The following is a 24,735-nucleotide window of genomic DNA, read 5'->3' as shown; positions in this document are numbered from 1 at the left end:
GAAGTTTGCTGTCCTATATGAGTGTGGTTCATGTTGCCCCAGAACAATTATAATAATCATATCAAAGATCACTGAACATAGATCACCATATTATATGATATATATAGATATTATATATTATAATGTATATAATGTATATATATATATATATATATATATATATATATATATATAAATAAAATGGAAAAGTTTGAAATGTGAGAATTACTGAAATGTGATCCAGAGACACAATGTGGGCACATGCTGTTGGGAAAAAAATGGTGTTTCTAGACTTGTTCTATGCACGATTACCAAAAACCTTTAATTTGTAAAAAAGAAAAAAATACAGTATTTTTTGAAATGCAATAAAATGAGATATGCCTATAGTTACTAACTGCCTTGATAGGATAGTTAAGTTGAATAGTAGAAGCTATCCAAAAGTGAAATGGGCTTCCTTGGGAAATAATGGATTCTCATTCACCAAAAGCCTTTAACAAAGACTGAAAAGTTTATGTTATTGATGGGATTCTTCTTTGTAGGATCATAGGTAGGATCATGGTTTTGTAGCTGGAAGTACAACCAGATATTTCACAGATGAAGACGAGAGGCACCAAGAGGTTAAGTGACTTGTCCAAGGTCATACAATAAGTATACAAATTCAGGTTTTCCCAACTCCAAGTTTAATTTCCTATTCACTATACCACACTAATTTTCGGATTAAATGAACACTGGGCTCCCTTTCTATTCTAACATCCTATAATTGTAGAAAATCTATTTCATGTGATTTGAATTATGGTGCTAGAGGAGTTGCAGTTATAATTTTGATTGCAATAAGGCATAGCTAGAGACCTATGTTCTTAATCTCAGGTCTTTCACAAGAATTGAGAATGTGTGGAACCATGCAAACCCATCTTTCTGAGAAAAAAAATCCATAAATATTAATGGGTATAGTCTGCTGATTAAGAATTTCTTACCCTTTCCCAAAAAGTTTGAGCTTTTTTTCTGTGTATGTGAACGCTTCTGAACCTCCTAGTCCTCTGTTTTGTGGAGGAAGGTTATTCCTTTCTCTTCAAAACCACCATCGACTTAATCCTGGTTTACCTGCTGTGACTGGGCCCACCTGGTTTAAATATTTTTCTTTCTATCTCTACTCTTCCAACCTTTTTCCAGCTGAGTTTGTCTCATTACTGACTAGACCTTGATTTCTATCCTTTGACCTGCCTATATTTTGGGGAATGACTCTTCAAACCTCTTCTATTTGAAGGCTTCGCACGCTCCCCAGAACCCAAGTCCCTGGTGTAAATCTTATTATCTGAGATCTTCAAGGATATGAATTGATTCTGTTGAAATTTTTTTTTAGGTTTTTGCAAGTTAAATGGGGTTAAGTGGCTTGCCCAAGGCCACACAGCTAGTTAATTATTAAGTGTCTGAGACCGGATTTGAACTCAGGTACTCCTGACTCCAGGGCTGGTGTTTATCCACTGCGCCATGTAGCCACCCCTTGAAATTTAAACTTACATAATGTCAATCCAAGGATTAATCCTTTGAGATAAAATCTTTTCCAGTTTTAGAATCAGAATATTTTGTATCCTTCTCACGTAAGTGCTTGCTGTTCTATCCTCTCTTCATACTATTGTCCAACTCTTATGTCCTTCCATAATTTTTAAAGAGATTTCATTTAAAACTCTAATCCTCTAGGAGGCAGCTAGGTGGTATAGTGAATAGAGCACCAACCCTGGAGTCAGGAGTACCTGAGTTCAAATCCGGCCTCAGACACTTAATAATTGTCTAGCTGTGTGGCCTTGGGAAAGTCTCTTGACTCCATTGCCTTAAATAAATAAAAAAAAATTAAAAACAAACCAAAAAACTCTAATCCTCTAGTAACTTTCTTTTTTCTCTTCATCTTCTTTTCTTATTTATCAAAAAATTTCAATTTTTTCCCTGATTTTCTAAATTTGTAGATTGGTAAAACTTGGCATTATATTCGAAGGGTTTAATGTTTTGCATTCTGTTGTCTTGCCTTTAGAAGATGATCAAGTAAAGAGTGGAGGTGAAAAGAAAAAGATATCTTCAGTCCTTTGGCATGCTGGAAAAACAGTTGTGACTAGCCCATTTTTAGTTATTGTACACCACAATTTTACTTCAAGATGACAAACATTCCACAAAGGGAAATTGAAATAAGCTTTGGCTGCAGAGAAGTTGTTAAACTGCTTTGTTTACATTCTGAACTTTCCCTTACCCAGTATTTTATCAGCTGGTGGCAACAGATGAAATTTTAATCGGTGGCAAGTAAATGCTTATCTAATTAAGCACACCCATTAGGGATAGTCAAAATTAGAAACAAGTTTCCAATTTTTCATGATGTTGTCTATGATTAGACTAATTTGATCCAGTTTTTGACCTTATGATATAATGTTCTACATTTACTTAAGGTTCTAATTTGAACTTGTTATTAAGTTGGAAAACATAGAGGAGGGGTTAGAATTTTTTCCGTTTAGAAAATTGCAGGGCATTTTGGTATAATAAAAAGGGGATAATATTTTGAGTTAGATGGACCTGGATTTAGCTTCAGGCCCTGCTATGAATTTCCTATGTGACTTTGGGTAAAATATGGTAATGGTCTCTCTCAAGGCCATAGTTGCCTCATCTGTAAAATGAGGTGGTTGTATTAGTCACATCCAGCTCTAAATTATATGATCTTATTAGAGCACTAGGAAAAATGTTGTTAATTAGAATAAAATGCTTAATTGCTCCAGTATTTATTTACTTTTACTTGGTACTATTTTGTTTAAATTTCACATGTTACTCTCATTATGCCCAGTAGCCTGTTTTCATTCAGAATGTTCCTTTGTCACTAGCAATGCTGATAGTAACTTCAGTAAGGAAAGTCAGTGTCAGTAAATTTTGTGCAATTGCTGATACAAATGTATAAGTTGAATATAATTTATATTTAAATTGAAGAAAAGCATTCCAAAGTCATTGTGTTGGAAGGGTTGGTAATTTATTTCTTAAGTGAAATGTTTTCTTTTTCTTCATGTCTTGATGGTCACACATACATACATAGTATAACCTAATCTGTATCTATTTATTTATGTCTCCCTGTTAGAATGTAGGAGCAGCTAGGTGGTATAGTGGATAGATTTGAGTGCTGGACCTGGAGTCAGGAAGACTTTATCTTCCTGATTTCAGATCTGGTCTCAGATACTTCCTAGCTGTGTGACTCAGGCAAGTCATTTCACCCTGTTTGCTTAACTTTCCTCATCTATAAAATGAGCAGAAGTAAATGACTCCGGTATCTTTGCTTAGAAAATCCTCAAATGGGGGTTTCAATCACTTGAATGACTGAACAACAATAACAACAATTTTAGGGTGTAAACTCTTTGAGGGCTAGGACATTTTTGCTTTTTTCTTGTATTCCTAGTGCTTGCAGCATAATAGAGACTTAAAGTCCTCAAAGCAAAAAGAACTTTCGTTGAAAACATTTTGAGGGAAAAAAATCAAGAATTATTGGACCATCTGAATGCTGTGACAACAAAGAAGAGAGAACCTAGATATTATATTTGAAGAAATCTTGAAAGAAAATTGTTCAGATATCTTAGAACAGGAGGGCAAATTAGAGATAGAAAGAATTCATTTGTCATTTTCTAAAAGAAACCCCAAAATGAAAATTTACAGCAAGATTATACCCCAATCCAGAGCTTTCTGATCAAAGAAAAAAATATTGCAAGCAGCAAGAGAGAGATAATTTAAGTTCTGAGGGGCCACAGTCAGGATTACAAATGATTTAGTAGCCACCACTATAAATGGGCAAAGAACTTGGGAATATATTATTCCATAAAGCAAAGGATTTGGATTTCAGCCAAGAATAACTTAACTAGCAAAATTGAGTATGATAGTATAAAGGGGAAAAAAAGGGAATGAAATAGAGGACTTCTAAGCATTCTTGATGAAAAGATTAGAGCTGCAGGGAAAATACAATGTTTAGACACAAGAGGAAAGAGAAATATAAAAAGGTAAACATAAATGAACAGTAATAATAAATTAAACAAGTACAACCTATTTACATTCAACTGTGGGGAAATGATACATGCTTCCCCTCAGAACCCTATCATCATTTCAGTTCATGTAGTCCTATTTGTTAGATAAACTCTTGACATGGTCCTATTACATCTCAATGATCTTAAGAAAACAATGGAAAGAGAGGGGAAGAGGAATACTTGGGGGGGGGGGGAAGGGAAAGGAAGGTTAGGGAAAATTACCTTAGGTAATAACTATACAAATCAGGATAGGGGGTTGGCAGGAGCAGCTTTAGTCTTCAATCTCACTCTTATCCGAATTAGTTAAAGGAAAGGAGAACACACACGCAGACACAGAATTGGCTATAGAAATTAATTTCACTGAACAGGGAATAGGTGGGAAAAGGAATTAGAGGGTGGATAAGTTTAGGGGAGGGTTTAACTCTAAGCAACACAACTTTAAGGATGTACAAAAATATTTATGGTCCTTTTTGATGTGACAAAGAATGGGAATCTGAGCAGATCTCATAAATTAGGGAATGGATGAACAAATTATAGTAAATTATAGTAAATGAATGTGATGGAACACTGTTTTATCATAAGAAATGATGGAGATGTTTCAGATAAACTGGAGATTTATATGAATTGATATAGATTAAAGTGACCAGAACCTGGGAAACAATTTGTACAGTTACAAAAATTTGATAAAGGTGAATGTCTTTGAAAGGAGTAGAACATTTACCAATGTAATGACCAATCACAATTGCTGAGGACTAATGATGAAACATACTATCCTCCTGCTGACAGAAGTGAAGGACTAAGAATGAAGAATAGGACAAATATCATTTTTGAGATGTGTGTGTGTGTGATATTATATTGTCTTTCTTGGTTTTCCACATGATCAATGTAGACAGACATTTGTTTTCAATGATTGTCCATACTTGGGTTTTGTTTCTCTTATGTTCTAATTGGGGTAGATAGGAAGAAAAGGCGTATTTTGACTGATTAAAAAATAAAATACAATTGAAAAAAGACTAAAATAGATATACATGGGGATAAAATCTAGAACCAAGGCCTACATAGAATTTCAGCTCAATAACAAAGGCATCTAGAATAGCCTTGATACATATGTAATACTTTTAACTAACATTTTTATTATATTATATATGATAGTAAAATTGTTAATAAGTTATAACAATAACTGACATTTCTGTTACATAGAGGTTTAAGATTTAAAGGGCTTTCCTTGTTATAACCGTGTGAGATATTCGGTACAGATGTGAAAATGGAAAAGAAGGCTAGAGCAGTTGTAAATTGTTCAGGGCACAGGGCCAGAATTTAAATTCAGGTTTTCTGACAACTGGTCTAATCATGTTCTTTCCCCTATATCCCACCATGAACAGAATCTCTTAAGCACTAGTCTTCTTTACTCAAATTCCTTGATTTAATTCAACAAATATAGCCCCTATGGCACTATTTGAGAAATCATTTATTTGGCAAATGTGCTTCAGCTGTTCACATTTATTATGTGAATGGTTTAACTTGTTTATTTATCACTCTTCTCAGAGTGATTGCTTCCTTTTAGAAGATATATTTTGGAAGAGTAGTGGTCCAGTCAAAGCAGGTGTAGTCATTTAGCCACTCCCAAACCTTTGTGCATGCTGAAATGTTCTTAGTTATTTGAGAACACACTTGGTCTGTGTGTGTACACATGCTGTATTGTGGGTGGACTGATCCTTATTAGAGGAGTACCCTCTAGTGTACTAATTACAGTTCTGGCTCACAAACTACAGAAAGGCAGCTAACAGGCAAGGGAAAATGTATGGTAAGGGAGAGATCTATGTTCTGCTATTTTTACACTTCTAACAAAAATGAGACATAGTGTAAGTAAATACAGCTGTATAGGAAAAATAGCTTTTTTGACAAACTGAAAGTGACTAACTTCTGTCTCATTCAGCATACACATGTTACTAGTCTCTGTGAACAGGAAGCTATTGCTTAGGACACTAGAGTATAGTTGTGTTGATTGGCATTATCACTTGTCAGATTCATTTCTACATCTGCTTAGGTTCAAGTTGTACTTGCTGGCCCCTTCCTTAACACAGATGATATCATACTGGTTCATTCTTTGTATTGGTATTCATGGTACTTAGCTTAAGGGTATAACATCCAGGATGTGCTTATTGAAGGATTGTTGATTGATAAGATAACTAGTTTTTTGTAGAATTGCATTTATTGAGTCTCATAAACTTTGAAAATTTCCAGATCCTCATTTCATAGATGGGGAAATTGAGTCCAAGAGAGATGATAATTTTGCTTACTGTCACATTAACAGTATATGGAAGAAACAATTCACAAACCAGGTTCCCTGACTCTAAATCCAGTGCTTTTGACACTAACTGTGTTGTCTCTTGGCCACATTATTCTAATTTAATTGAGATGCTGCAAGTAAATAATTAGCAAACATTTCTTAAATGTCTACAGTATGCCAAGCACTGGGGATACAAAGACATAGAAAGAAAGACATGGAAAAATTAAGTTTTTATTCATAGAAAACAATTTAATCAAGACTGGAGCAATTTGGAAAAGCTTCATAAAGGGAAGAGGACTAAAGTTAGTCCTTGAAGAAAGTACTGGATACAGGATACTAGATGATGTTGGGTAGAAGAGGGGAAATCTATAAGAGAAGATACTTATAGGAAAGTAGTGGGAAATAAGATTGGATAAGTAGGGCAAGGCCTTTGGAGTATTTGAAAACCTAATAATAAAGTCTAGATTTGATGTAGGAAACAATAGGGAGCTAGTAAAGGTTATAACCAGGAGAGTTACATGATGGAAAAAAGTGTTTAGGAAGAATAATCTAATCTGGCAGTGGAATATAGGATAGGTTGTGGTGTGACTGAATTTGGATTGAATAAAATAGTGACATTTAAGAGTAGGAAAGGAGCCTAGTATCTTTCTAGTTCAACCCATACCCTAAAAGCAACTAGACCTGGTCTAGTTAGGGGTTAAATAGCCTTTTTTTGAAAGTCATTAACCAGAGAGGATCCAGCACTTCTTGACAACCTTAAGATGCTTATCTTAAGCTGTTAACAATAATACATGTGGAATTATATGATGAAATTGTGAGTTTAGAATTCTGAGGTCTTCTCATCCAGCCTCCTCCTTTTTCTTTTAAGGATTCTAAGTGACATGCCCAAGGTCACACATTAAGTAGCATGTGAGGGCCTGACTTTGAGTGGTGAGATCATGTGAATTAGATCGAAAATGTATGTGTTTAGACTAGTTCTGTTCTTGACAAGATACTGTATAGTGAGAATTTAAGAAGGAGGACACTCTGTAGTGCTAATTTATTCACCTACCAGAGTGTAAACAACACATATTTTATGATAGTATAAGCAATATTACATTACTTTAAAGTAGGGTACTTTTTCATTTATAAACTGATATTGGCTTGAGATATTTTTTATTTTTTCTGGACATGAGATTTAATTTGTGTATATAAATTAATATGTGTGAAAACTCCTCTAACATTTATAGTCATAGAGTTGCTTGAGGGACATTGAGAGGTTTAGCTACTTGCTTATAGTAATATTTGCATTCAGATCTTTAAAAATCCATAATGCTTCTTCAAACTTTGAATACCCATTAGAAATACATTGAGTAAATTTTCCAATGCCTGGTTGTGGAAATATGTTTTGGAAACTTTCTCCTCTCTCTTCCTTTCTAACTAAGTTTTTTGGTACTCCCTCCATACTCCCCTTCCTAAGTCTGTTTCCCTTTCATTATTGTCCATAGAAATTTAACATAATACCTTAAAACAATCTTTGTGAAAGATCTATGATACTTCTACGTTTAATTTCGTAAGCCAATAAGAAAAATTGGGCTGGGGAGTGATATTTTATTCATATTTTGTGATATTCATATTTTATAACAAAAATGACTTTTCTATAGTTACAGGTTTACTTTCTTTTAGTTTCTGACTCTTAATCATTTGGTAAAAGTGATGACAGAAAAAGAGAAAAGGAACATTTTTTCAAAAGTACCCACCCAACCCCTAACCTTAAATACACTCTGTCTCTGATTCTAACCACCCCCCCCAAAAAAAATTCTGAATTCCAAAGGTGACCAGAAAGGTGTGAAAACTTTGTTTCCTAATGGTGCTCAGATGATTATGGTTTATTTAAGTTGAGACTACCATTTTTTGAAAGAATATTTATTAGAATTTAAGTAGAAAGTGTTTTTCTTGCTGTGTACTACTTGAAAGTAGTCTAAATGACTGATCATTTTCCTAATTTACCCATGAGAATGTCTGAGTTAACTTAGAACTTCCTCATAATTACCTATGTTGCTGAAAAATGAGAAAACCTAGAGAACTGGTTAGATTACTTGGTAAGCACAACCTTGGAACCACTTTTATGAGGATGATGAACCCAAGGCTGCCAATTTGTCTTCCAGGTAAATAGTGTTTTAGCACTTTATGATCTGTTCACTCTCCCCAAATTTTGATTCCTTCAAGTTTCATTATCTGTCCCTTTTTGAGATATAAGTATTGGTAAGTTTACTTACAGGGAAGAGCAAAACTTCAGAACACACACAAACCAAGTTGTGTGAAATCATAATATTAAAATTTCCCTAAGCTTCCCCTATAGTTCTAATGCTTCCCAGATCAAAAATATTTCCAGTAGCATTTATTATTATTCCTACTGGACTTTTTGGAGGATTCAGTAATTAAACACATGAAGCACAGTTCCTATCCTTCAGGACTTTAACACTTTCCTGGAATGATACAATAGATACAGAAACAAGGAAATTCAAAATAATTTGTTGGGTGGTAGGGTGCAGTGAACTATCTGCAAAGGATTTAAGTATTTATTTCATTGATAAATCTATATGTGTGGAAAAAAAATTTCCACCTTTCTAAGACAATGTGTTCATGGAAATTAACAACAGTTCTTTATTTGTAGCAGACTACTTTCTCTTTGAAAAGTTAAAATAAAATTTTCATTTGAAATCCATTAACCTTATTTGCTTTTACCTGAAGTTTTCCTTGGTTAATTTAAGTGCCAATTCTTTCAGCACAAATAGGAAACAAATGGCTTTTGGAAAAGGCCATTTGTTCCAGAGAACAGGAAGCCACAAGCTGTGAGAGTGACAATTAAATCCTATTTGGCCTGTGTGATTTTTAACCCAGCCCAGATGTCTAAATAAAATGCACATAGGAAAAAAATATCAGAATCTTGGTATGGTGGAAAGAGCAGAATTTTAAGAATTTTAGGAACCCTGGGAATTAATTTTAGGAACCCTGAACTCTGTCAGTGATATTGATCACTAGCAGTGTGACTTTAGGGAAATCACTTAACTCTCCGAGCCTCAGTGTCCTCTTCTGTAAAGTAGAACTGAATCATCTCCAAACTCTTTTATAACTATAAAATTCTTTGAATGAAGCCTACAATATGCTTTTATTGATTGTTTGAGCACAGCTCTCCATTAAACAGTCAACAGGCATTTTTAAAACACCTGCTAAATGTAAGGCACTGTGATAACTACAGTTTTATAGTTCCCTGTCCTCCAGAAACTTGCATTATGTCTGAGGAGATAGGCATGAATCTCTGTATACATACGGTATTTAGTATTTATGGATCTGTGATTTCCCTGGTAGAGGAAACTCCCATGAGGAAATTCTCTACCATAGCTGATCAGCCTCTGCTTTACAAGTTGTGTAATATTCTGGGATTTGAAGAGGTTAAGGCATTTGCTCAGGTTTCATGGCCAGTGAGTCAGGGGCAAGGCTTGAACTCAGGTCTTCCTGACTAGGAGGTCATCTGTATGTTCTCTAGCTGTCTCTTCTTCTCATGTAAAATATATACAAAAGAAATAGGTAGAATGGATCTCTTTGAGATAACCTCAGGTGAGGTTATTTGTTTCTGGGCTTAGGCACCTGGGGAGCTAACCTAGAATTGAATAACCTCCCAGAGTGTGAGGTCACTGTTTTAATGGCTATTTCTCTGTTCCCTCCCCCACCCCTTCCCTTATCAGATGATTTCTTTCTTACCACACAAGCCTTTATTTGTCTGGAATAGGTTGAATACTTTCAAGGTCTTTTTGTACAAAATAAGGGTATCTATTTTCTTTCCTTATATTACTAGACAGTATAGTTATAACATCAAAAATTTAGAACTAGAGAGGACCTTTGAAGCCATCCTGTCCATCTCCTGCATTTTATAGATTAAGCTACTGAGGCTCATAGAGGTTAATGACTTGGGCAAGGTTGTATATGACCAAAGCTGGGACTCTATGTAGCATTTCTGGACCAGATAACTGTGTTGAGGGCATTACAAATATTAATCTCATTTGGTCCTCACAACATTGGGAGGTAGATGCTGTTATTATCTCCATTTTACAACTCATTCTTGATAGACTCCCTCTCATTTTTTCTTCTCACTTTAGCCCTATCTCAAGGGTGTTCAAGTTGTGAGTTTCTAATGATTTTAGGAAGAGGTTTTGTAATAAAGTAGAAGTATCATTAGACCCCCCAGTTCCAATTCAAACTTGACCCCAAGCTGTTTGTCTTCTTGTATGATCTTGGGTTAAGTTACTTGCCTCTCCTATAGAATAGGGGGACTGGACCAAATAAACTCCTTGGCAGGGGTTCTTAGTATTTTTTTGTGCTACAGACACAGTTCACAGTCTGGTAAAGACTGGACTCCTCAGAATAATGTTTTTAAAATGATTAACAAAAATACAGACGATTACAAAAGAAGTCAATTATAATGAAAAAAGTTATTAACTTGTTAACAAAAATAAGACCTCAGGTTAAAAAACTAAATAAAGTATCTTCTAACTCTGTCGCCTTTGTTCTGATAGTGAACCTGAATGAAAGACAATTAAAGCAGCAGGTAGTAGATGGTGATTCAATAACTTTGCTGCACTTTATAGTAATGAAATGAGGATGATAAGGAGGTAAGGATAAATGATATCTCACAGAATTTTTTATAGACAGAAAATATCAGGTATAATTTGTATTGACCTTAAAGTTTTAATGCTATTCCTAGGCACTTTCTGTGTGGTGTTTCCTTTCTCTTGTATTTTTAGTTCAAGTTGAGTCAACATCATTATATCTCTCAGAAGAGTCTGTTGACTAGATACTCTTTTGATATAAAATATAAATACAATAAAACTGGGTTAAAAACTAATCTCTCTCTCTCTGTGAGGGAAGAAGGTAGAAGTTGTATTGGTCTCCATCGTATTTTGTTGAAATTTTCTGACTTCATCATTCAGAATAGTGGAAGCTTAAATTTTTTTGACATGGTTAGAAAACCCCACTTAAAAAGAACTTAAAAAGAAGAAAGATCATGCAGTATTTTCTTAGATTTTTTTTTCAGAGTGGTTTTTTTCCCACTACAAGTATATATTATAATTTCTCTTTGCTTTTGTATATAGTCTTCTAAACTGTGGTGTCTAATATGTCCTCATTTTACTACTAGTCTTCTGGCTATGGGTTTCTTTGTACTTAACTACATTAGTTCCCCTGACTGACATAGTATGTTGCTGAGTCACACTTGGAGGTTTTCTAGTCTGGTGTCCTGATAGACTTCAAAGTTTGACTAGCATGATATTCAAGAATTAATCTGTTAAAATATATGGCTCAGATCTACTTGTTCAGTTTTATTTCACATTATTTCCATTATTTTCCAGTCATACTAGCTGCTCCCTGAACTCAACTTTTCATGTCCTACCTCTGTTTATTAGTTAAAATGATTACCTGTGTCTGAGACCCTTTTTGCCTCTGTCAATACCGAGCTTAAATACTATGTCCCTCTGAAAGTCTTTCTGGTCTCTCTTGTTGGTGATCTTTTCTTCTTCAAGCATTTAGCATTATGACCAACATAGAGTAGGTGATATATAAATGTTTATTCCTTTTCCCATCCCCCAAAGGTTAGTTAAAATAAAACCTATCATTTAAAGGAATGAATTTTGGTTTTCTGCAAAAACCATTTATGGAATCATGGAATCTGATAACTAGGGAACCTCAGTGCTCATTTGATACAAATTCTAGCTGAATGGGAATCTGTCTAACACCAGTGATAATCCAGTCTCTCTTTGAATGTCTGTTGTGTTGAAGTTCTTGACCTCTTTTTAGACCCCCTTGGATAGTCTGGTGAAGCCTTTGAATACCTTCAGAATGTTTTGAAATACATAACAAAATACATAGGATTACAAAGGAAGCCAGTTATCTTGAAAGATAGTTATCTATTTTAAAATATTTATTTTTAAAAAGTTCACCTTTCTCAGGTTAAGAACCCCCTATTCTAGTGATGGAGTACTGAATAGCTCTACTTATGAGGAACATTTGATTTCCCAGTAATGCCATATAAATGAATTATCACAGTTTTATTGTATACTCTAAATTCCTTTAAGTATGAGTTTTAATTCTAACAGTATAGTTTCTTATTTTCCATTTCTCCCTGTCTACTGCCTCTTTTGTTGCTTCCTCCCAACACTCCCATGTCTTGCTTATTTAAAAAAAATTTCTCCCCTGCTTCTACCATGCCTTTTAGCTATTATGCCTTCACTTTCTCTCCTTTTACTCTCTCTTTTTTTATTCTTAGGGTTTTTTTGCAAGGCAATGGGGTTAAGTGGCTTGCCCAAGGCCACACAGCTAGGTAATTATTGTGTCTGAGGTCAGATTTGAACTCAGGTACTCCTGACTCCAAGGGCCAGTGCTCTATCCACTGCGCCACCTAGCCGCCCCTCCTTTTACTCTCTTCTAAACCCTCTTTTGTCTGACTTATAATTTCATCATTTAATGGAAACTACATCTCTAGAGTTAACCAATGATCTCTCAATGACCAAGTATTTTTTCTCTTTTTTGTTGAAATTTTATTTAATTTTTCCAATTACATGCAAAAATAGTTTTCAACATTCATTCATTTGTAAGTTTGAGTTCCACATTTTTCTATTATATTCCATATTAGTCATGTTATTAAAAAGGACTTAGAATCAAGGTGGGGGGGGGACAAAGAGAAAGAAAGGAAAAACATAAAAGGAGTTTTTTAAAAATCCAGTTTTTTCCTCTGGGTATAGATGGCATTTTCCCAAATAGGTCTCTCAGGATTGTCCTTGATCATTGAACTACTAAGAGGAATTGCATCGATGCATCAAAGTTGATCATCTCACAGTATTGTAGTTAATGTGTACAATGTTCTTAGTCTGCTCACTTCACTAAATACAAGTTCATGCAAATCAAATCTTTCCATGCTTTTCTAAAATCTGTTAATGACCAAGCCTAATGCTTCTTCTCAGTCCTCATCCTTAGTATTCTACTTGCAGCATTTGTTGAGCACCTCATCTCTTGGATAGTCCTCCCTTTCTTGGTTCTCTTCCCAGTTGTCTTAACACATATTACACTGCTCTTTTGTGGTGTTTCTTCATGCCTTGCCACGTTACTACAGTAATCTTTCTAGACCCTTTTCTCTTTTTACTCTCCTAAGTAATGATGTTGTCAACTCTCATAAATATTAAATGATTTTTTGTAGATGATTCCCAGGTTAATAAATCCAGCCCCAAGCCCTTTCTGGAGCTCCATTTCCACATCTCTCTATTTGCCTGTTATATATCTTAAACTGGATGTTGTACCTTAAACATCTTAAACTCAATTTATCCTAGGTATTTTTTCCCAAATTCCTACCTCTCTGTTACTATTAAGGAAACCACCATCCTCTTCTGGCTATCCAGTCTCACAAGTCTGGTTTTATTCTTTATTCCCTTTATTCTCATTCTTCCTACAAATCAAATCTGTTGACAAATCTTTTTTTCTCCTTTCATATCTTATGGCCATGATACTAGTTGAAATCCTCCTCATCTATCTGTCCCCTCGATTTTTACAATAGCTTCTACCTAATTTCTTCAAATCTTTCCCTCTGATTCAGTCCATCCTCCACCCAGCTTTGAAAGTGATTTTTCCAAAGGCCGTATCATCTGGCCATATCACCACCTTTTCTGCTCAACTCCAGTAGTTCTCTGTGACTCCTAAGATCAAACAAAAAGAAAATTCTGACATTTTTTGAATCTTCACAACTCACCCTTTTTCTGCCTTCTTCCATTTATTTGATTTATTTCCATGTACTCTAGGTTCTAGTTTTACTGGTCTCCTTGCAGTTCATCAAATATGACACTCCACACTCAGTCCCTTTACATTGGCTATCTCTCATGCCCACAATCCTTCCTTCTGACCCCTTCCCTTCCTTGTTTAGTATGCTCCTTTTTTCAAGGTCTAGCCTAACCCCTTCAGCCGCTAGCACATTTCTCTTCCAGATGACCTTCTATTTATACTGTATATGTCTTGTAGGGACTTACTTATTGACTGTCATTGCCCCACCTAGAATAGTTGCTTTTTTAAGGCAGGACTCTTTGGACCTTTCTTTGCTTTTCCAATGCTTAGCTTAGTGCCTGGCTCATAGTAAGTGCTTATAAGTCCCTGTTGATTAGTATTTGAGGAGTTTTCTTTCTACTAGGGATGTATCTTTTAGAAGGAGTAAAATAAGAGTTAGTGTTTAAAGTTGTCATCCTGTATGATGTTGATTCAAGCTTTGGTGTCATTATAGCATATTTGTGTTATAAATGATGTATTCCAAACCTATATCAATATGGCAAATATATCATACACTTAGTCAGAAAAAAGTATAGCCTTTTAGGAAATTATAGTATCCAAAAAGATTTGTTGTATATATGAAGAATCTCACTGTTATATATTTATTTGGAATAAAGTAAAAAAAAAGCTAGTGGGTTGCTTTAATAGAAGTGCTAATAGTCTGACCTCTATTATAGTTATGGAAAGTTGATTTTTTGGGAATTGTCTTGATGTGTTTCTATTAGAAAAATCTACTTTTTAAGGTAGAAGTGTATGATGGCCTTTCCCCCCATAATTCTTTCTTCTTGTTTTTTGCGGTGGCTGCTAGCCATCTAATTATGATGGATAGAGTTAGGCAGTCTTAAGGCATTTATTAGCTGTTTGACTTCTGGGTACCCCAGTTTCTCCATCTATTAGATGGGGTTCAAATGAGATAATATTTGTAAGATGTTTTGCAAACCTTAAGGTGCCACATGGAAGTTATTTCTTTCAAACATAAATCTAACCTTTTTAACCCACATATCCTGTATTCCCTTTTTTGTCTTTCTTCCCTTACTTTTTCTCATAAACTCATAGAATGTGGATGGAAACTCTGATGTCATCCGTCTAATACATTTTCTCATTTAATACAATTCCTTCTCAGTAGTTTCCCCTAACAGGTTGCCATCCAGTCATTGTTGTCTATATGGAATCATAGGTGCAAAGATTTAGAACTAGAAGGTACCTTAGGACTCATCTTATCCTAATGCCCAAAGACACAAGTGATTTGCTCAAGGTAACATGAATAGGATCTTAGGATAATAGATGTAGAGCTGAAAGGAACTTCAAAAACCATTTAATGTGGCACCTTTAATTTTACAGATTAGGAAACTAAGACCCAAGGTCACCCAGGTAATAAGCTGCAGAGTCAGTTTTGAAACCAAGTCCTCTGACTTGAGAACCTGCTCTCTTTCCACTGTACCTTCTGGTATAGTATCAGTGATTCCATGATTCAAACACCCTGGCTCTGTGCCCACCCTGCATTCATGCTAGGATAGGTCTGAAATAGAGCTCCAGAAGGACCAGGTCAGGCTCTTCATCTATCAGCTGAGCTTTCTTCTGTTTCTATGTTGGTGATCACAAGATTGTTATCTCAAGGCACAGCTCCGTCATTTCTGCTCATTGCCTCCAATTCTGCCCCATGGGATGACAGTTTATATATTTGACCAGAAAAGAGTATGATCACATTTGTACATTATACTTAAAAGTAATGCTGCTTCAATCTACCAGGCACTTGCCTGGCTCCACTGCGGTCAGCTGGGATTCTTTGGGTTCTGCCCAGAGCTACTGGTAGGAGTGCCTGCCTTCTGTTTGTATTCCCAGTACTTAACATCGTATTAACACATAGTAGGTCCTAATTCATGTTTACTGACTGACCATTTCCATTTTCAAACCCTAAATATGGGAACTGATGTGTAGAATACTTGTTTTTTTAGTGCTGCCATTGATGGAATTTGAAGGAATGTATATAGGAGGTTGGAACTAATCAGAAGAATAGAAAAAATGAGTAATGGTCACTCTTTGATTATTTAAGATTTCTTTAGTTTGAGAACTTAGTTATATATCATCCTTCACTTTGAAAAGAGTGCCTTTTGGGACGACTAGGTGGCGCAGTGGATAAAGTACCGGCCTTGGAGTCAGGAGTACCTGGGTTCAAATCTGGTCTCAGACACTTAATAATCACCTAGCTGTGTGGCCTTGGGCAAGCCACTTAACCCCATTTGCCTTGCAAAAACCTTAAAAGAAAAAAAAAGAGTGCCTCTTGCATGTGGCAAGGGGGATTATATTCCAGTGTTTTCTTTCTCCTACTCCCATATAGGATCCCTCTCCCCCCCCCCCCACTTTCCAAGCTTCCCACCCCATCTACCATTTCTTCAAACAAAAATGTCCTCCTTGGGGAGTTATCATAATAGTATAATAAAATGTGTTTCAGAAAGGGGGCTCAACTGTTAACTGTCTGCTGGATCTTGGTTAAGATTGAATTCTATAAGTTTTGAGTTTCTTCATCTATAAAAATAAAAAGGTTGGACTATATATTCTCCATAGACCCTCTTACCTCTCAGATTTTTTGTTACTCTATTTCCTCTTTTGGCAGTCCTACCTCCTCTTTTACCATTTCTTTGATCACATTTTCCCAACCTGTCTAACATTTGTATAGCATTTTAATATTAATAAAGCAATTTATGTTTATTAAATCATTTGATCCTAAAAACAACTCTGTGAAGTAGGTGCTTGAGAAATTATTTTCCCCATTTTTTCCAAAGAAGAAACTGGAGCCCGGAGACATTTTGACTCACTCAGTATTATACATCTAAGTGTCAAAGATGCATTTTGAGCCCAAATCTTTTTGATTACAAGGTCAAATTCCTTCATAATCATCAATGTGATGTATCTCTTACTGCCTTTAATCATAATTATTTGTGTAAAAATATTTTTACTAATATATTGGCTTGAAAGGAGTGATTGTTTTCTATTTGTATCCTTCACAGATGCTAGCATAGATTAGTTGCTCAGTAAATTATCTATTGAATCAATGAATATTCAATAAGCTATGATAATTTGAGGATAGTCGAAAGTAAATAAGTACAGCAGTTCCAGGATTTACAAATTTTGGGAGGAATATCATTAGTGGTGCCAGTAATACATTTGGGAAACTACATATACTAAAAAAATAGTAAGCATTGAGCATCCTACTATCTGAAGTGCTGGAGGGAGATGAAAGAAATAAAATATCCTACCCTGATCAACCCTTGGCTTTATAAAACTTATTTGACTGATGTCACCAAACTCTCCTTTTAAGAAGCAGGTGTATGTTTATTACTACATAGGATATAATTCTAGGGTTTAGAGAGTCAGAAATGAGTTGAAACATGAATTCATTTAATAAGCAGGTTCATCTTTGAGGAATGAAGAACTGAAATGAAAAAACCTTCAAAAATATGACATTGATATCTTTATAGATTGTGCATCCAGGAAAAAAAAAGCTATGACATACTGTTATTTATATAGCAAAGGTTTATTTGTAGAGAATTTAACCTGTTTTTACTCTCTGATTTTTTTATCACGAACTTAATATCATAATCACAAACATTCCACTATAGAGAGGATAAAAATGATTTGTGTATTAAACTGTGAACTTCTGATGCATATAGGTTGTTTTCAAAAGTATGTATTAACTTTAACAAATAAGTAACATGTCCTGTTTGTGTTCCCTTGTATATTTTTGTTTCTGTGCTTTGCGTTTTAAAAAATCTGTCATTTCTCACTAACTCATTCCCTCAACTCCATTTTTCCTTGTAGCATCGTTAAATAAAGCAGATCAACACATCAGTGTCATGTTTATTTTATATATGTCATATTCTGTACCTCTAGTCTTATCAGCTTTCACCAGAGGTATGCTTGTACTATTGCAGTAACATGTATGTCTCTCTCACCCAAGTCTTTCCCTGCCACATTCAACCTCTACTCTGATGTCAAAGTGATCTTATTAAAAGATCAGGTCTGACTATGTTATCTCCTTAATCAATTTTACTTGCTCCCTAGTATCTTTAGGATTAAGTATTAAAATCTTCTGTTTAACCATTTAAAGTCTTTCTTAATCTGACCCCTTCATATTTTTGGTCCCCCCCCTTTTTTTATACTTCCTTCTACATACCCTGTTCCAGTGACTGACTTCCTTGCTGTTCTTCAAGCAAGACATTCCAGTTTCCCTACTCTGAACCTTTTTTACTCACTCTCCTCTGTGTTTGGAATCTCTCTCCTTCCTTCATCCCTTGGCTTCCCTGACTTCCTTAAAGTCTCAGAGAAAATTCTGCCTTCCAGAAGCAGCCTTTCCTGCTCCTCCCCCTTAATGCTAGGTTATTTCTTCATTTATTATCTTCATTTTGCCTTGTATATATCTTGTTTGTATGCAGTTATTTGCATGATGTTTCTCTTATTAGATTGTGAGTTCCTTGAGAGCAAGATCTTTTAGGTTTTTTGTTATCCCCAATGCTTAGTACATTATCTGATAACAGGGAGCACTTAATCATTGTGCATTGGGCAGAATCTTCTCAAGTGATGACTTGATCATTGCATTAATCAGAATTCTGAAGTCCTTTTTTTTTTTTTGCAAGGAAATGGGGTTAAGTGATGTCACACAGCTAGGCAATTAGTAAGTATCTGAGGTTAGATTTGAACTTAGGTCCTCCTGACTCCATGGCCTATGATCTATTCACTGCACCACCTAGCTGCCCCTATTCTGAAATCTTTAATAGTTTTTTCCCCATTATATTATTTTTGTTTTCCTAAAAAAAATTCTCCTGATTCTATTTTTTTCTGTGTCAGTTCTTATTGTTCTTCCATGGTTCTCTGATTTCTTCATAGTTGTCATTCCTTAAAACACAATAATTTTCAGTCATAATAATATGACATAATTTGTTCAGTCTTTCTTCAGTTGAAGAATACTTTGTTTACATTTATTACTACCACCAAAATGCTACTATAAATCTGTAATAGCATTGTTCTTTTAGTCCTTGACCTCTTTGGTGTATATACCTAGTATAGATGCTGTTAGGTGAAATCGCATTTATAGTTTGGTACTTTTTAGATTTAGTTCCAGAAGGTTTTCTTTTCCTATAGATAATTTTTCTTGTCAATTTGGAATACTAGGGCCTTGGTTTCAACTTCGGAAATGACAGATTCTTTTAAGACAGGCTTGTCATGATAAGTCATTGTGAATGAATGGTGTCAGTTTTACATAGCAGAAAGAACAATGAGTTTGGAAAGGAGCTAGATTTTAGTTCTGTTATTATTACCTGTAAATATATGTGATCTTTATCAAATCAGTAAAACTTTCTAGTTATGTTTCTTCATCAGTAAAGAGGAGAATTTGCACTTAGTTGACCTCTAAATTCCCCTTGAAGTTAAGTTTTATTGTCTAAGATCTGTGATTGGAGATAGGGTTATTTTTTATAAAACCAACTCCAGAGTTAATTGGATATACATTTGATCCGGTTAATTTATTCCATTCATTTTCCTTATTTTTAATTTTTGAAGTTATTTTTATAAAATGCTGTTGTTATATGTGCTTGGATGACTGGGAAAAGTCTTTCTATGACGACTGCCTTTTTAATATGGTATGGTCATTTCCCAGCATGTGATAATGTATAGGTTATGACTGTATTACAAGTGAGTATATCAGCAGTAGAAAAAAGTAAAACACATTTTGCTTCAAACTTGTTAACAACCTTTTCTAGTGATGTGAAAGTATTTTCTACATTATACTTAGAAATTTTTTTTTGTTTTTAGATCAGAAAAGTCTTTATAAACTGAATAGATCGACTTACTGTACATGTAGGTTTTGCTCTGATGAGAAATAAAAAACTTCCTGAAAGTGAGAAAGGGTTTTCTGTTTGTTGATTTTTTAAAGTTTCTGTGATTTGTTAGACTTCACCAGGATTATTCCTGGATAACTATTATCTGTACTGGGATAGCTTTGGTTATTTGTGGTCAGACTAGGTTAAGATTTGAGGTTTTGATACCTGGTATTAAACAATTACCTGGAATATCCCTTTGTCAAATTTTGTTTAGAAAGGAAAAAGGAAATTGTATTTTTAAAGTCAGATTTTTTTATGTGTTCCATTTCCAGAATATTTTGTGGTTTTTCCAAGATTTTGAGCCATCTCACGATTGGGTCAGGTTTCTATAGACTCTTAAAGTTTACAAAGTATTTTACCCTCAACTACTCTATGAAAATGTTTATACCTGTTTTGCAGATGAAAAAACCAGGGTCTTGAGTTATAAATTGAATTGTTGGGTCATACAACTAGGTCAGGTTCAAAATTATGCTTGGAACTCAGGTCTTGTAATACTGTAATTTATGCTTTGCTAACAGTTGTAGGCAAATTAAAAGTAAAATAATTAAATCTATCGAATTATACAAGTAGTCTTACAACTTCTTATATCTTTATAAAAGCCTCTAATATGTAATAGTCCTCCTTTGGGGCACTTGTTTTCATGATTTGACATTGTATTTACAAAATTTTGACTTACACAAAACCAACCTTTGTCCACATTGGGCAATCCATATGCCTTTGACAAACAATCTTTTCCAGAATCTACCTTGATGTTCATATGTTTTTCGTGGGATTTAAATCAGACTTTGCACAGCATTGAAAATGGTTATCTCCATTTTTAAGATATATATTTTTAAGTCTTTGTGACTTTGCAGCATGTTGCAAGTTTGCTATTCCATTTGTAAATGTCTTTTTCAGAATTTCTATAATTCTGAAACAATTCCTAGCCTGTCAGCCTATTTATAAGTTTATCATTTTTTCCAAAGGGACAAGTCTTGAGGGCACCTGTCCTGGAGTCAGGAGGATCTGAGTTCAAATCTGATCTCAGGCACTTAATAATTACCTAGCTGTGTGACCTTGGGCAAGTCACTTAACCCCATTGCCATAAATAAATAAAAGAATTGTTTTTAAAAAAAGGGACAAGTCTTTTAGTTGCATTGAAAATAAGATTCAAAACCTTCTTTGGTTACATGTTTTATAGTCTAAAGAAGACATATTTAGCTCTTATAAGCTTCCTTACACTTCTTCAGACAGTAGTTTTGGAATAGCTTTGAAAATGAATTTCAGAAGTAAAAATGACCTGTTCCTAATCTCCAGCTCTGGAATAGACTAAGTATTTAGTAAATGCTTGTTGTTGGTTGTTTGATCTCTAATTTTTGTGTTATCTTCACAACAACTATTAATAGCTGTTTCTTTAAGTGATTTTCTTGCTGTTGCACTAACTTCAAGATGCCTATGTAACACTGGTGATAAATCAATAACAACTCATCTAGCCGCCATTTCCCTTTGCTTGCTTTTTCAGCAGTTAGATGGGCTGTTTTAACATCAGTAGTTGATTACTTCTTATATCTACCATACTGATCCTGTTTCACTGTGGGCTTGAATAATCTTTGAAATTCTTGACTTCCCCATATCAACAACTGCTGCAATATATTCAACCATTATTGAACTGTGTTCTTTAAGTTCTACAATCTTTGCACATTTTTAAATGATATTTATTCTTTAAAAAAACACAACAGAAACACAGTGACTCACCTATGTGTGTAATACAGAATCAGGTACTCACCTGGCCAGGAATTAGCAAAAGATGGAGAAACCATCTTAAACCAGTTTTATCTGGGAAAGATCAGATACTCTGAGTGTACCTAGGGCTAAGAGAAGGATACTATCATGACGTTGCTATCATAAAATGACACTATATCAAAATTATTAGTTGTCACAAATATTCTGGACAACATTGTTTTTAGGAAGATGGAGTAAAACTATCTAGATTATGCCCTTTGCCTACTCATGATGTATCAACTTTAATCAGGAATTTAACAACATAGTTATTTCTTTTGCCTTCTCTAGGAAGTGATTAGCAGGCAAAAGTTGTGGGGGCTGTTAAATATTCTATTTTTATTGATAAGACTGATAGTGTTTCAGGTGTGGGAGAAACACTGAAATTATGTACTCCAACTCTGTATCGAAGCAAAATTGAGACTGAGAGTGTAGAATAGTAACCTGTTCACGAGCATATAGAAACAGCTAGCACTAGATCCAGATTCTTGTGATTATCCTTTCTGCTATGCTAACATTTACTGAGAATATGAACAACATGCCAGATATTAGGTAATTTGGATTAAAGAACAGTCATTGGCTAGTGAGCTTTACATTAAACTTAGTGGTCCTCATAAACATATATGTGGACAAATCTACTGCCCATGTAATGATGTTTAGTGACATTGAAGGTCTTTTTTTGGAATGATTTTGTGATTTCATCTATATAAGTAATTCCTAATCACTCACTCAACCTGCATTTATTAAGGACTTAATGTATTACAGAACTGTTTTAAGTACTGGAAATACAAAGGTGAAAACATGGTTCCTTCCCCCCAAGGAACTCACATTCTGATGAGGGAGAAATAATTTTGTATATACAAGATGCAAATAATAGAAAAGGAAAGTAGTCTTAGAGGGAAACCACTGGGTAGTGTTAGTCACAGTGGGAGGAGAAAGATAATATTAAGAAAGGCCTCCTCCAACAAAAAAGAAAACTTGGAGGCAGCAATGAGGAGATAGAACATCCCAGATGTGGGAGATAACTAGTGGAAACTCAAGTTGGGGTATTTGTGTAAGTGTAAGGAACACATCATAGATGAGCAGAACTAGAAGAATATTGTACACCCTAACAACATGGGGTGATAATCAACCTTGATGGACTTGCTCATTCTATCAGTGTAATAATCAGCAACAATTTTAGGTGATACTATCTGTATCCAAAGAAAAAACTGCAGAATTTAAACGAAGAACAAAGATTATGCCTAAAATTTTTTTGAAAAAAGTCATCTTATGTTTTACATAATTTTGCTATTTCTAAAATTTTCTTTCTTCCTTAAGGATATATGTTTTTTTCTCTCAATACATTCAATTTTGATTTATGCATATCATGGAAACAAATTTAAACACTATCAGATTGCCTTCTGTGGGGGGGAGGGGAGAAAAAGGAGTGTGAGAGGGAGTGTAAAATTCAAAGCCTTGCTAAAAAAAGATTGGTAGAAACTACTACTGTATATAATTGGAAAACAAATTATTTATATATGTACATTTTATATATATACAAATATATGTATATATAAAATAACACATCATAGAATGAATAAGTACATGCAGGAGACTAAAGTGTGGCAAGACTGGAAAGGCTGAAAGAAGTCAGATTGGGAAAGCTGCTTTGGTGACTTCGTTAGAGTAGATTAGAGTGGGAGGGACTTGGTGTAAGAAAAATCAAGTTAAGAACCCCTGTCTTAAGCAATTATCTGAAGAACTGAGAAGTTAAGTGATTTTCCAGGGTCCCAATTTAAATGTCAGAGGCAGTATATGAACTGATTCTGAAACCTCTCCATCTAGTGTTCTGTCATGCTACCTAGTGGTTGAGTAATCAATCAGTCATCCCAACAGAGAGGAATTTTGATAATTTTTATAAATACAAAGATACAAATTGTGCCATCCTAGATAATTTTATTAATTTTCATGCTTGGATTTTTTTTAAAAGAAGGAATTGAGTAAATGGAATGGTAAGGTCACTAACAGATAATCTAAAAAAGACAGTCTGCTTCTAGAAACTGTCGTGTTTTCCTTTCCTCCCCTCTTAACTACTTATCTTTTTTCTTTTCTTTTAATTCTTTCTGTACTCCCTCCTCTGCTTTCCTACTATACTTGCTATGAATTATGACTGATGCCTGAGTAATCTTAAAATCAAGTTTGCTATGTGTGAAGTCTAAAAATGATCCCTCCTAAAAGGGTATCAGTATTTATCCACCATATTTTATCCTTATCTCAATATGCAAATCAGATCCTAAAAATAAAATTTTTGGAATGAGACAGTTTTACATGATAAAAGATTTAAAATTAGATACTTTCTGAAGGGGGCTAGAGTTTAGTATTTTTACACAGAAACTGAAATTAAACCTTTGCAAAAGTTGTATTTGCATCATTCTGCTCAAAGCTGGTATTAAAAGATAATGTAGTCTGTAGGTTCTCTTGCTGTTGTGGTGTTCTATTCATTCTAAGAAATTTTCACAAAAGTGATAATTGAAGAAGTAGGAACTAATAGAACTGTGTGCTACTTCTTTGACCTGGGAACTATTCTTATCTCTTGCATTTACTACTTTTTGGCTTTGTGCATGCCGCCGGTCTCTCAGGGACTCAGTTTCTGAGAGACTTGAACTTGATATTAGGGTCTTTTTCAAATCTAATGCTTTATGAACTGAATCCAGTTTTAAGTGACTCTTTCCCTCTCTGTGCCTTTATCAGCTTGAAGCATACTAGTTTAGTTTATACGAGATACTGCCATGAGAAGATATTTATATGACTTAAAGCAAAATCTTATATTTAAATACTATGTCTTGCTGATGATAATAGGTATATAACATGAACAATAAATGCCTAGAAATTTATGAATGGGGCTTGAATGCTTAGGTTTTATTTGAAGTTTGACTATCAGTTGTAACAGTAACAATGAAACAACAGTAGC

At 34.6% G+C, this 24,735-nt stretch overlaps 1 protein-coding gene across 1 annotated transcript in view; it reads left to right on the top strand.

Moving 5' to 3' along the window:
* The window catches only part of EPB41 (erythrocyte membrane protein band 4.1), a 179,803-nt gene that overhangs the window by 34,759 nt on the left and 120,309 nt on the right, over positions 1-24,735 (top strand). The window lies entirely within an intron of this gene.

This window comes from Macrotis lagotis, chromosome 1 (assembly GCF_037893015.1).
Source record: "Macrotis lagotis isolate mMagLag1 chromosome 1, bilby.v1.9.chrom.fasta, whole genome shotgun sequence".
Classification (NCBI taxonomy): domain Eukaryota; kingdom Metazoa; phylum Chordata; class Mammalia; order Peramelemorphia; family Peramelidae; genus Macrotis; species Macrotis lagotis.
The sequence above is the reverse complement of the archived record's forward strand: the minus strand, read 5'-3'. Positions and strand labels throughout refer to the sequence as shown.